We start from the raw sequence: 12,712 nt of genomic DNA on the forward strand, positions 1-12,712 counted from the left end.
TTTTAAAATGAGCCTTAATGAGTGATATGCAACATAAGAATGTCCAATAAATTTTTATCAGGGAATTATCAAAGTGGATTAAAGTTATTCTATTTCATTGAATGGTTCTTGTCAAGCAATGGAATGTTTTTTACTAGTTAACAGTTTGTAGAGAGTTTCTCTCTTAACTCTAATTAATTGTCTTATAATCTTAACTCTAATTAATTGTCTCCTCTCAAAGCGTTTTTATAACTTATGTACAATTATTAAAAAAACAATGGGCCGAATGCTTTCAATGCAAATTCATACATCACTCAAGTTGATGCCACTTCAATTTATTATTCTTTTAATATCTGTTATCATATTAATAAATAAAATTCTGATCCGCTTTTGTTTCTGCTGGAGGTGATAAAATGCATAAAAAATATGCATTAATAAAATATACTATTATTTTTCAACACTTTCACTTAAGAATTAAATCTGTTTTCTAAATACAAGTCCATAATTTCAAATTAAATCTTAGAGTACCGACAACAATTTGAAAATCATTAAATGTCCCGAATTTTTTTAAAAAATTCTTGACTGTTTTACAGCTTGAGGCGTTATTTAAACCGTTTCACTACTCAGTCCATGTTCCGTGTGAATTTCTGCAAGAAACTGTGGTAATGAGTGGCTCTCCACTCCTTTTGGTAAAAAAAGTTGGAATATAGACTCTCCCCAAGCGTCTACTTACAGTTCTGAAATCCATTTGAAACCTTCATTCCTCTCCACCTCTCGGTGTGTGTGGCTTTTCGGTTCCACCTCTCGGTGTGTGTGGCTTTTCGATTCCACCTCTCGGGGTGTGTGTGTGTTATGTGTGTGTTATGTGTGTGTGTGTGTGTGTGTGTGTGTGTGTGTGTGTGTGTGTGTGTGTGTGTGTGTGGCTTTTCGGTTTAACCCTCTCGGTGTGTGTGTGTGGCTTTTCGGTTTCTCCCTCTCGGTGTGTGTGTGTGTATGTGGCTTTTCGGTTTCCCCCTCTCGGTGTGTGTGTGTATGTGGCTTTTCGGTTTCCCCCTCTCGGTGTGTGTGTGTATGTGGCTTTTCGGTTTCCCCCTCTCGGTGTGTGCGTGTGTGTATGTGGCTTTTCGGTTTCCCCCTCTCGGTGTGTGTGTGTGTGTGTGAGTGAATAAAAGTCTCATTTCGTATTCCCCGAAAACGTATTACTTGGTTCTATCGGCAAATCATTAAATAAACTTCTACTAATTAAGAAAGCGCTTTTCATTTTCGATAATCGGAGTAAGGCATGTCAAGAATGACACCTTAACTGTTTGATTATTTTTCAAATAAAGATTAATCTCTAATTTCATCTCTTAGAATTGTTTAGAAAACATAAATTTTCTAGGATAAATTGTACCTAAATTTTTTTTGTCGGAATAATACAATCACCTTTCCCTCCTCACCCTAGTATCTAGAATTCAACTCTTGATATTTAAAATTATTTTGTTTCCTAATCAGTATACTTTTCTTGTGTAATAAACAAGTTTTTCAAATGAATTTTTCGTTGGGTTTACATTGAATTCATCTGCCTTCGTTCGAGATTTCTCTTGATTCTCTGTTACTTGGCATCCTTAGTCTTATTTTCATTGAATCGTCAATTTGTCCCAAATGCTTAGCATGTGTTTTGGCTTATTTTGGAAGGAGAACTACAATCTGCGAAGAAAAATTCTGATACATCGATATTTATGAGTGACGGTACAAGAAAGGCGGACAAATATAAATGCTTGTTTGAATATTCCTTGATATGATGAGCATGTTTTTATATTTAATTACGAAGATGATTCGCTGGTATTTGGATTCTTCTGGGTTTTAAAATGAAATATTTTTCGTAGATTAATTAAAGAAACGTTACAATAAGTCAAAACAAAATTGAAAATGTTATGGAAAGCTCTCCCACGTAATGTGCCTGCATTCTCTCTGTGTTCCAATTGATATTTTCAAATCGACTGAATCATTGATGGAATCGGCAAAATCAACTTGTTTAGTCGATCTTGATAGAGAGCAGGCCACTGCTCCTTTATCACATCCTGCCTCCATCTCTTTTCCTTCAATATCTGAAGAGAACCTTCATAAATTTCTGAATATTCTGAATATTCATAAATTTCTGAATTTCTTCATAAAATACTGAAGAGAACCAAAATAAATTTTTACATAAGTTGTAAAGGAAAGGAAGTAATCACTGAGAACTGACTAAAGGTTTGGTGCCATCTCCAATATCAAATGACACTTTGTGTCAAATCTTGCGTTTCAAAGAAGTGTAAAAACGTCGGGCTGTCTGCATTGTCTGTTCATTATATGCTTACGCTTCTGGAATAATGCTTCGTTATTCACCATTTTATTGAAAGAATATTACAGCTCTTATGCTGCCAAATGCTTATTTTAATGCTTAAAATAGACTTTGTTACTATAAATCTTGATAAATTAGTTTTAACGACATATTCTATAAAACTGAATTCATGTTTTGAAACTACGCTTATGACATCTTTGTCTACTATTCAGTTCACTTCTTTCATTCTTCGTAGCTTGAAGTCCTACGAAACTGAAGCGGAAAATGGCAGGGGTGGATGAAATTTATTTCTCCACCCTCCATCCGGCAGAGGGAATCTGCTCTTGTCTTCCGAATTGCTGGCATGAATTATTATTATTTTTTTTAATCATTTGGAATTAGTACTATTACTGCCTTTTAAGGTAAATAATTTTAGGGTGAAATCGGACGTTAATATTTCTCTCCTGAAAAAACACCTTTTTGAGTTGAATATTTTTTGTGATTTTTAACTAATTACGAAATGATCACGGTGCATATTTATAATCATCACGAGTTTCAAGAGTTGCACTTGTGCAAAACTATAATTTGCTTTAACATATGCATCACCCAGCCTTGAAAAGTTCTCTGTATCATATTGAATCTCTTGCTATTTCTCATTAAACTGTAATTAAATACATTGTAACTATTTCTAAATATTTTCTGTATTTCGAGATGCTTTGTATCCAAAGGTCTTTCTTTATGCTGCATAATTGTGTAATGTTATTCTTAAATATTTAATATATATTTATTCGTATTGTTTTTAGAATGTTTCCTTAAAATATGTTGAATGTACACAATTAATTATTTTATGTAATGTATAACAACTTTCAGTTCCGTTTTGTAAAATTGTTTATTGTAACTGCATTTTTTATATAATTATTCTAATAAAATGCATTTTTATTAGAATAATTATATAAAAAATGCATACCGCATGAATAAAATGCATTTTTATTAAATTTTAGACTGTAACTCCTTTCTTCCAGTCTTTTTTTTAATATGAAAGAGTGTAGGAAATTGGTTCTTTTACAATTGTGTAAATGACGAATATAGTTAAACGTTTCACAAAGGATAAGTATTTAGCTTTATCGGTTAATGTGAACATAACGTCAAATTTATACCCGGAAATCCGTCAGCATAGAAATCCAGAATCTTTATACGGCTTCGATATGCAAGCTTTGTCTTAGTATTACAACAAAATCGGAATTCTTTAAATGAAGTTACTCTAGGAATGGACGGAGTAACTCCTTCCCTCATTTGGATCTTCAACCCTTCCTTTCCCATCATACCGCATGAAAGGAGCAGCCAACGTTCTAACCTGATGCAATAAAATAAGTTCTTTCGATTTGCTTTTCAAATTTTGAATATTTCAATATATCGATTCATCTCGGTAATGATAAGGTAATCTTAATCATTAAATCAAATAAAGCATAATCTTTAATGAAAATTTTAGACAAATTGAAAATTTCGATTCTCATTTGCTGGGACTTCGACTGTCTGTAAGGCAGGCTCATTGATAATCAGATAAAATATTTGAAAATGGAGAATTTTAAGCTTAAATGAGTTTTTTTTTATAATTTTTAATTGGATAATCCAAGAGTATGCTTGTTACCAAATCCAAAAAGAATATTTTAAGTATTGGCAGGAAAAGAATTTCCTATTGAATGAAAATGCTGATATTTTAAGTCCTTTAATTTTTTTAAAACTTTGATTTTTATTAGACTCGTTCCTAACTCGATTAAATTAACTTCAATTTACTCGAAATTTAATTTTAATATTTATTAACAATTTATTAATGAGCTTGTAGAAAAATTCCGTTCCGCTAATATTTAAAAGTTGCTAGGTATAACACTTAATTTTGCAAGAAACAAATAGATTTAAAAACATTAAAATGAAATAGCTTAATGATATCAATTCAATATAAACATGGCCTTGCAAGTTTTAGAAAATCGTTGTTATATGTTCACCGCCTATTTTTTCAAAAATAATAGCTTATATTCTGGCATTTTCTTAATTCAATTTCATATCCAACATGGAAAATAGCAACTGATAGCGAAAGCAATGTTTCAGCTCTTTCTATGGAGGTATCCAGTTGAGGATTTGCCAGTTTTTATTTAAGCAATGAATGCTGTTAATTTAAATATTTAGATGAATTAGAATTAAAAGTATGAATAGAATTCTGGTCAGACGACTCAAATAAATGAATATTAGGACAAAGTCATAAGCGTCTCAGTCTGATTACATTTTCGGCCATCTAGAACGGATTTCTTTTCAGCGGTTATGTTCCCCCGCAGTTTATGTTATCTGACTTCCAACTGTCTAAATATCGTGCCTCCTTTTCGATGAAGGCTTCAAAAGAATTCGGCATCGGAAACACATCAGGGTTCAAGGTCAAATCGCAGCGATGAATTATTTCCTTCGAAACCGATGATTGATTACAATCAGTTCAGTTAATTCACTTACTTCTAAACCCAAAACACTTTAATTTCTAATACATTCATTACAATTATCTAGAATCTCGAATAACAGTTTAGATGAACTTGTATTTTTATTTTTATATCAAATAACCTATTAATTTGGCAGTTAGCTAACTGACTTTTGTTTTCAAAGCTTTCGCAACAATTCCGAACATTTTTTTTTTTTTTTTTTTTTTTTTTTTAAGATTTTTTTCCCCGAATTGCAAATCCACGAATTTCGCGGCATTGCCTTTGGCAGATGCGAATAAACATTGCAATTTGTCTATGTTGGATAATTCTGAATTATTAATTACCGTTGCTTGAAATTATTCTTTGAATGATATCCAATTTTCGTTATCTCCGTAAAAATGCGGCCATACAAGTTTAGGGAATTTTTGAGAATCCTGAGTTTCGGATTTGAGCTTTCAGCTTGAATTTCTTACTTTTAGGTTTTGTGCTTTTCAAAAGCATGGCACAATTAAATAACACATCCTGAATTTACAAATATTTTTCAAATTTCTCTTCACTATCATTAACATTTAAATTCGAAAATGATTTTGCCCATAAGTACTCACTTTCGTTTTTAGCACATTGAATAATGCTTCTGAAATATCTGCGTTTTCAACTGTATTTTTAATTCTCTCCTCAATTCTCAATTTCTTTAGACATCATTGAAATTTTGAATTGCTTTTAAGATTTTCGATTTGGAAGTCATTGTCCATAGGGCCCTGCGGCTAACGACGGACAAAAAATGTTAATTTTGATTCTATTTTGTTTAAAATACTTAAAGAATGAATACAATTCTGGTCGAACTCGAATAAATGAATAATATAACAAGTAAATGATGTATTTTTTTTAAAAAATTTTAATTTACAATTAATTAATGGAATGCCTACCGGACCCTTCTTAAGCTAGCGGCTCAAGGCCCGTTTAGTCGTAAATCTGCCACTGGAGCTACCGCAGATATCTCAAGCTGAATTACCATGCTTTGAAAAATTAATGTATAATTGTTTTTAAAATAAATCACTTTCTTAATTCTTACTTGCATGCCTTTTACATCATATTATGTTTTTAATAAAATTTATGAAGTAATATAACAAACTACCTCAAACTTGCATTTCTCCAATTGAAAATCGATGAAAATTTTTCGAGCTCATTCGGTGAACAATTTTGTGCTGAATTACATAATCAATTGGCAGTTTGACATTCCTGTTCTTTGCTACCTTTCGGCGCTGATAAACTTTTTTTAAAAAAAAGGGGGGGGGGAGGTTGCACAGATGCCTATTTAAATAACACCTGATATCGCGTGAAATATCTATATACCATTCTCGAAAATGTAACGTTTAAAAAAATCAGCGGGAGTGGATTTCCTTCCTCACATACTCTATAGCAAACTGTTCTATTCAATTCTATTGTATTCTATTGAAATTGTACAATACTTCTCAATAGGCAAGCATCGGTGTATTTAATTTAAACATTTGAGGTTGCAGGTGGCAGAAAGTATTTCAAGATCTTTTTGGACAGACAATCACTCTAATATCCCGCCAGCGCATGTTGGAACCCCGCAATTGCATTTATTACTATGGTTTGGAAGTTGATGCAAATATGTTAATTTTTCTTGCTTTTTTAAATTTTTCAGTTAAAGATTTTTCTTTCAGTCTTACGAATTTTATTTATTCGGTTCACAAAGCCTAAATCTACAACATTTATTCATTTTTCCATAAAACCTATCGATGTTGAATTATATTAAATTCAAATTGCACGAAGCGACCCAACGCGGAATCGGAGTATTTAATTCAAAACCTTGAGCACGAAATGAAGGGCGGCAGAGCATATTTCATATTCTTATAGAAAAAGTCACAGGTTCAACTTCTGTAAGTTTTTATTTTTATCATTGTTTGGAAAATCTTCCAAAAAAGGTCATTTTTCTTGTATTCTTGAATTTCTCACTAAAAGACTCCTCGTTCAATCAATTTTGCTTCGTATTTGATACTGGAAGGCTAATTTTACAAACATTCTTTTTCGTGCGTATTTATTCTGTTGGTATAGAATTGTATTCGATTAAGAATGAACAATCCGTCTTCCAAATACACAATCTTCAGAGCATTCAACTCGAATCATTGAGCGTGAAACTGCAGCCACCAGAAGGCTGTATTTATTGTTTGTTCTGTTGCAAAACTCTCAGCTATAAAAATTGTATTGGGATAAGTGAACCAATACATATTCGGTTAAATTTCTATACCGTTGTAAAAATGAATATAAATACATCTAACTCTGTTATCCAGCTTTGAGCCATCGGTGTAAATATAGTGAACATTATTATCGACCCAAAAACTCTTCTGGGCATGACTCAATATTTTCCGAAGATTAAGAATAATCTCATGATCAAAGATGGTTCCATGATCGACACTTTGATTTTGCATCTCTAATGTCCAGTATCTTTCCTTCTCAATATGAATCTTCCAATCCAAGAAGCCAAGACCTGTGACGCCTCATTCGAAACGGAACAATAGCATCCTTATATTCTTGAACAAAAAGTCACTGTTTAAGTAATGATTCTTTTCCATTATACTCGGATATATAAGCTTAATGATTTCGGGCCTCGAGCAAGGCCATCTTGAAAGTAGGGCGATTCTCCTCCTATATTTCACTAGTACTTTAAATAGCGGAATAGTTAAATAACCATTCGCCTTCAGTCATTTAATCTCTCAAGACTGTTATTCAATTGAAATTGATACTTGAATATTTCAAAATCTTGCGATCTTATTTTAGTCCATAAGGACTGAGGAACAATCATGCAGTACATTTTCAACGTGCTGATTAAAGGAACAAAGAACGATGTATGCATGTGTTATATTGTGCATTTGATTAATTCTTTAAAAATTTTGGTATGCTTGTATGAACATAAGTTGTTTGATGATTATTAATCCAGACTCTATATTTAAAATAATAACTACCAAATGTATCGAAATCTCAAGAATTCTTAATATTCTGAATGTAATAATTATTTAGCTCATTGGCATGCACTTCTGAGTCTATTACTAAAATTGCTTATTTGTGAATGCTAAATGGACAGCAAGCTCGGGTCACCAAGCATTATTGTGTAGGACTAGTTTCGTTTTTGTTAATGACTGATTTTATTTGGAAATGACGTGCAACGATTAAGAAAAAGAGTCATATGCATTTTAATATTAAATCAACTGTTATGTTGTTGTTATATAACTGTTATGTTTTTGTTGTAAGCTCTATGCTTCGAAATCATTCTGCATATTATGTGCACTAAATACTTTGCAAGGAGGATACTGCGAGAATGGAATATTCCTAGTCATATGACGATCGTTGTGAGTAACTTATTCCGCTGACGTTTGCAAATGAGGAAATATTTTTTTTTATAAAATAATTTTTAATGCATTTAAACCTTGAACTTTGAAAATTTAACATCTGCCAGAATGCCTTGAATATTTTCTTTTTTAGAAGATCAAAGGTATACTTATAATATATTTTTAAAATTTATGAATATATTCTTATTTTAATGCTTTATACCTTACATGTAATGTTTCTATCAAATTGTTCTGATACTCTAGCCTTTATAAGAAAACGATATCCATTAAAAAGCATATAGTTTCATTCTGTATTTTTTTTGCTTTTGTTTTTCGTGCTAAAGATTCTTGATCGGTTCCTGTAGGCCAGCCAGTCAAGAATCACCTGAATTTGAAAAAAACCTTACTTGATCCCCCTTCCTGATCTTAACTGTAACGAATATGCTTTAAGCAAAAGTGCCATTTAATTATTCTGTAATTGAATCGAGTAAAAGTGTTCTTCATGAATGAAATATCGCTGTTTATCTCCAGAAAAATGTGGAATGAATGCAGATAATAGCAACAGCGGAGATACAGAATATTTCTAAGCTCCTTTCCGTTATTGTTAAGTCTTACTGAGCTCTTAAAATGTTTAAATTTTTAAATATTCTGCTTGTATGATATATATTTAAAAATGCTCCACATTTTGGGCCATTTCTACAATTCTGTAATACCGGTATTCACAAGTTTAAATACCGGTTTTTCGGTATTTACTAGAAATTTTTAAAATTTCTCCACTATATGTTCAGGGATCGCGCACATAGCAAAATAGTATACGTTTTTGTTTTTATGTCTCCATAACGGGCGAAATTAATTAACTAATTAACGGCTAAATTAATTGCTTAAATCTAAATTAGAGAAACATGGATTATCCCTGAAAGAAAATATTGTATCCTTAACGACTGATAGAGCAACAATTATGAAAAAAGTTGGAAAGTTGATTGGTGCAAATCAGCAGTTGTGCTATGCACATGGAATTCAATTAGGAGTAATAGATGTATTATACCAAAAAAATAAAGAACAGAAGAACCCAAATACTGTGGATATAGAAATTTCGGATTCCAACTTTGAAAAGAGTAAGAGTGAGAGTGATATTGACAATGAAGATAATGACAATGTAATTGTTGAAGAAGATATTGCCAATGAGGATGAAATATTAACCTATCAAGAATTGCTTCCTATAATTTATAAAGTTCGAAAAATTTTTTAAAAATTAAACGTTCCCCTATAAAAATGATATTTTACTAAAATATATACTAACTGAAAATAAAACAGAATATATGTTAATATTAGATTCTAAAACACGTTGGAATAGTTTACTCCTAATGATGGAACGATTTTTGAAACTGAGAAATCCAATCCAAAAAGCAATAATCGACTTAAACCTGTAAATTAATTTTTCAGATAGTGAATTCGACTTAATATCCAGAACTATATCAGCTCTACTTCCAATAAAACTAACTATTGAGGCATTCTGTCGGAGAGATTCTAATTTATTAACAGCTAATGTAACAATAAATTTCATGTTGCAGTCACTGAAAGAACAGCACACATCACTATCTGAAGAATTATATATTACATTGAAAAATTGCACAGAAGAAAGGCATACCGAAATAGAAAATGTCTTACGGTATTTACATAATTATAATGATTTTAAAAATGAAAATGAAAAAGAAGGAAAGAAAATAACCAATTCAAATTTGATTAAGTTTAGAGTAAATTTTCTTAAAATTTTTTTACCCACAACCCTATCCACATTTAGAAGAATTCGGTTCAATTATCGTAGATTATGATGATGTCACTACTGTCGATAGTGAAAAGGAATTGTCTCTTGAACAAAAATTAGAATTAGCGATAAATAAAAAAATTTCAACGAACCAAAATACAATACAGAAATCAGCTATATCGAAAACCATTCGATAAGAAATCGATTTATTTGAAGATGAGGGATTTAGAGGTAAATACTTGGAAAAAGTATATCGCGCATTGCTAACAGTACCACCCACTAGCGTAGATGCCGAAAGAGCGTTTTCGACAGCTGTTAATTTTTACACAAAATTACTTTTCAGGCTTAATGACAGTACAATGGATGCATTATGTTTTTTAAGATCCCATTTTAAAAATTTGCAATAGTACCACAGACTGAATAGTGATATTTACACTTTTTTTGTGATTTAAATAAATAAGATGTTTCTTTACTTTTTTGTGATTATATACTGTTATAATTTATAAGTTACAAATTATTTTTTGTGATATTTACACTCTCTAACAAAACTGGCAAATAAAACAAAGAAACACCTGTGTTTTCTTTCTTTTTCTAAAATTTCTAATACCGGTATTAAAACCGGTATCCCGGTATTGAGATTTAAAAAATACCGAATACCGGTATTGAACTTTTGGTCCGGTATTGCAATCCCTAGTTGGAATGTATTGCTTCCATGCAAGTAAACCCTTGAAAGCAAGCAAAGACTCGTCTATTGTTACAGATTGATTGGGTGTATAAACAGATTTAAATCTCTCAACCAGCATGTTATGGATATCAAAATTTTTTCTTAACTTTGCATTTGGATGCGTATTTTTATTGAATTCATCTGAATTCTCAAAATGAAGAAATTTCATTAGCAAACTGAATCTTTACTCACTCATGATTTGTCCAAAGAAAGGAGTGTTTAAAATGGGTCTTATGCTCCAGTACGTTGCTTCCACAGATTTTGGCATTATTCCTTGAAGTAAAAGTAAACCAAAAAATAGATGTAACTCTTTTATATCCGTATTTTTCCAATTTAATGCTCTCGATGATGGTGTCAAATCGGTTTTGTTGAAAAAGTCTTCGGCGTATCTATTTGTTTCTTCCATAATGAAACTCATCACTGCATTATCAACAAATATGCTGAAAAACATCATCGGATCATCTGAGTCCCCAAGAAAATTTTTTGCCGCTGAACTGATACCAGGAGTCGAAGTAAATTGAAAATTTGGAGGAGCAGGTGAAAGTGCTTGCAAGTCAATAGGACACCGACAGCGAGCCGCATTTAAAGTATCATCGCCAGATTCACTTTCAGAGTATTCATCTTCAGAAGATAACATTAATTCATCACAGTCAGAATAGTCAGAATTTGAATCCATATTAAGCTCATCAATTTTCTTATAAATATAATATTAATTACTTTGACTGCAGGAATTCAATTGCAAATTTCAATAACATATTAAAGAAACTGGATGATAAAATCTTTCATTAAAGCAATCAACATTTATTTAATTAAATAAATATTAATAAGGTCTCCTCAAGTTCCCTGCGCAGTACACTTCCCCTAGTTGCTAGACCTTTCAAACAGAAAACTATAGCCAGCAAAACTTAAGAGCCTTTGGATTTAAAATCTAATCCTGGTGAATGCCTATATAAGTCAAGCTGTTATGAAGAAAATACCAATGAGAAATTAGAATTTTAACATGTTTCCAATAAGAAAGCAGTGGCAATAAAAAGTGATAAAGGATTTATTTAGAGAGCCCGTTCCCCTCATCTAAGTGGATTTTTTTTTAATGCTGCTTCGATTTTTCAGATTTCTTGGATAACATTTTGTAGAGAATATACAACCCGTCAATTGATAACAGTCAGCCACATTTTTACTATCTACTGTCTACTCTCAATGAAGACATAATAGAACCATTCCTATTTGCTTGGAACAATGTCGAAGAGTTGGACCGATGTGGTGTAAATGCATAATATTCTGTTTTATTACCACCATGGTTCATTTATCGTTTTACTATGCAATATGTTTTAAGAGAAACTTCTCACAGATTATCTCAAGAGTATTTTTTTATTATTATTATTTCTATGGATTTCGGTTCTGTTTAATTATTAGTATTCCGTAAGAAAGTGCAAGTGTTTCTCTATGTGAAAGTAGTTTTTCGGCTTGTCCGCATTGTTAATAGAAGTTTTACGATCAAATCAAGCAGTAAAATATCGGGTGGTTTAGTGCTAAAAGTTGCCCGAGTTATGTTACAAAGAGAAGCGTTATATCTGGCGACAATAGCCTGTTGAAGAAAAATTTGTGTCTCAAAATGGGTTATATAAAACATGCGCCAGGAAAATTGTACAATAGAAGTATTAATTTTGCATTGAAAAGGGAGGATATTTTCCCTCGCTAGGCATTCAGCAAGACACGAAAGAATTCTTGAAGGATGTTCTGAGTATTTCTTTTAATCTTTACCATTCTTGAAATTTATGAGTCTTGGATTCAAAAGATTTATTCATCACTCTTGAAAGCACTGTTCTTTTTATAAAATTAACGTCGGTATTATGGCAATAATCTATGAAAAAAGTTTTAAAGTTTTGCTCTTTATTCAAGTTCAGATTTTGGTTCAAAAAAATTGTGTGCTCTATCATTTTTGATTTTCATATTTATTAAAGTTTTCTTCATAGAACATTTAAAGACGTACTTCTTAATATATTTAATAATAATTAATAACTAACAAGTAAAATAAAAAAATCGATTTCTCTGTTCACTAATATAATGCAAATGGATTTTCTTACTAAATTGATTTATATTTTGGTTGAAATTCGGCTATTGATCAGACAC

The sequence above is a fragment of the Argiope bruennichi genome, chromosome 4, assembly GCF_947563725.1.
Source record: "Argiope bruennichi chromosome 4, qqArgBrue1.1, whole genome shotgun sequence".
NCBI classification, from domain to species: Eukaryota; Metazoa; Arthropoda; class Arachnida; order Araneae; family Araneidae; genus Argiope; species Argiope bruennichi.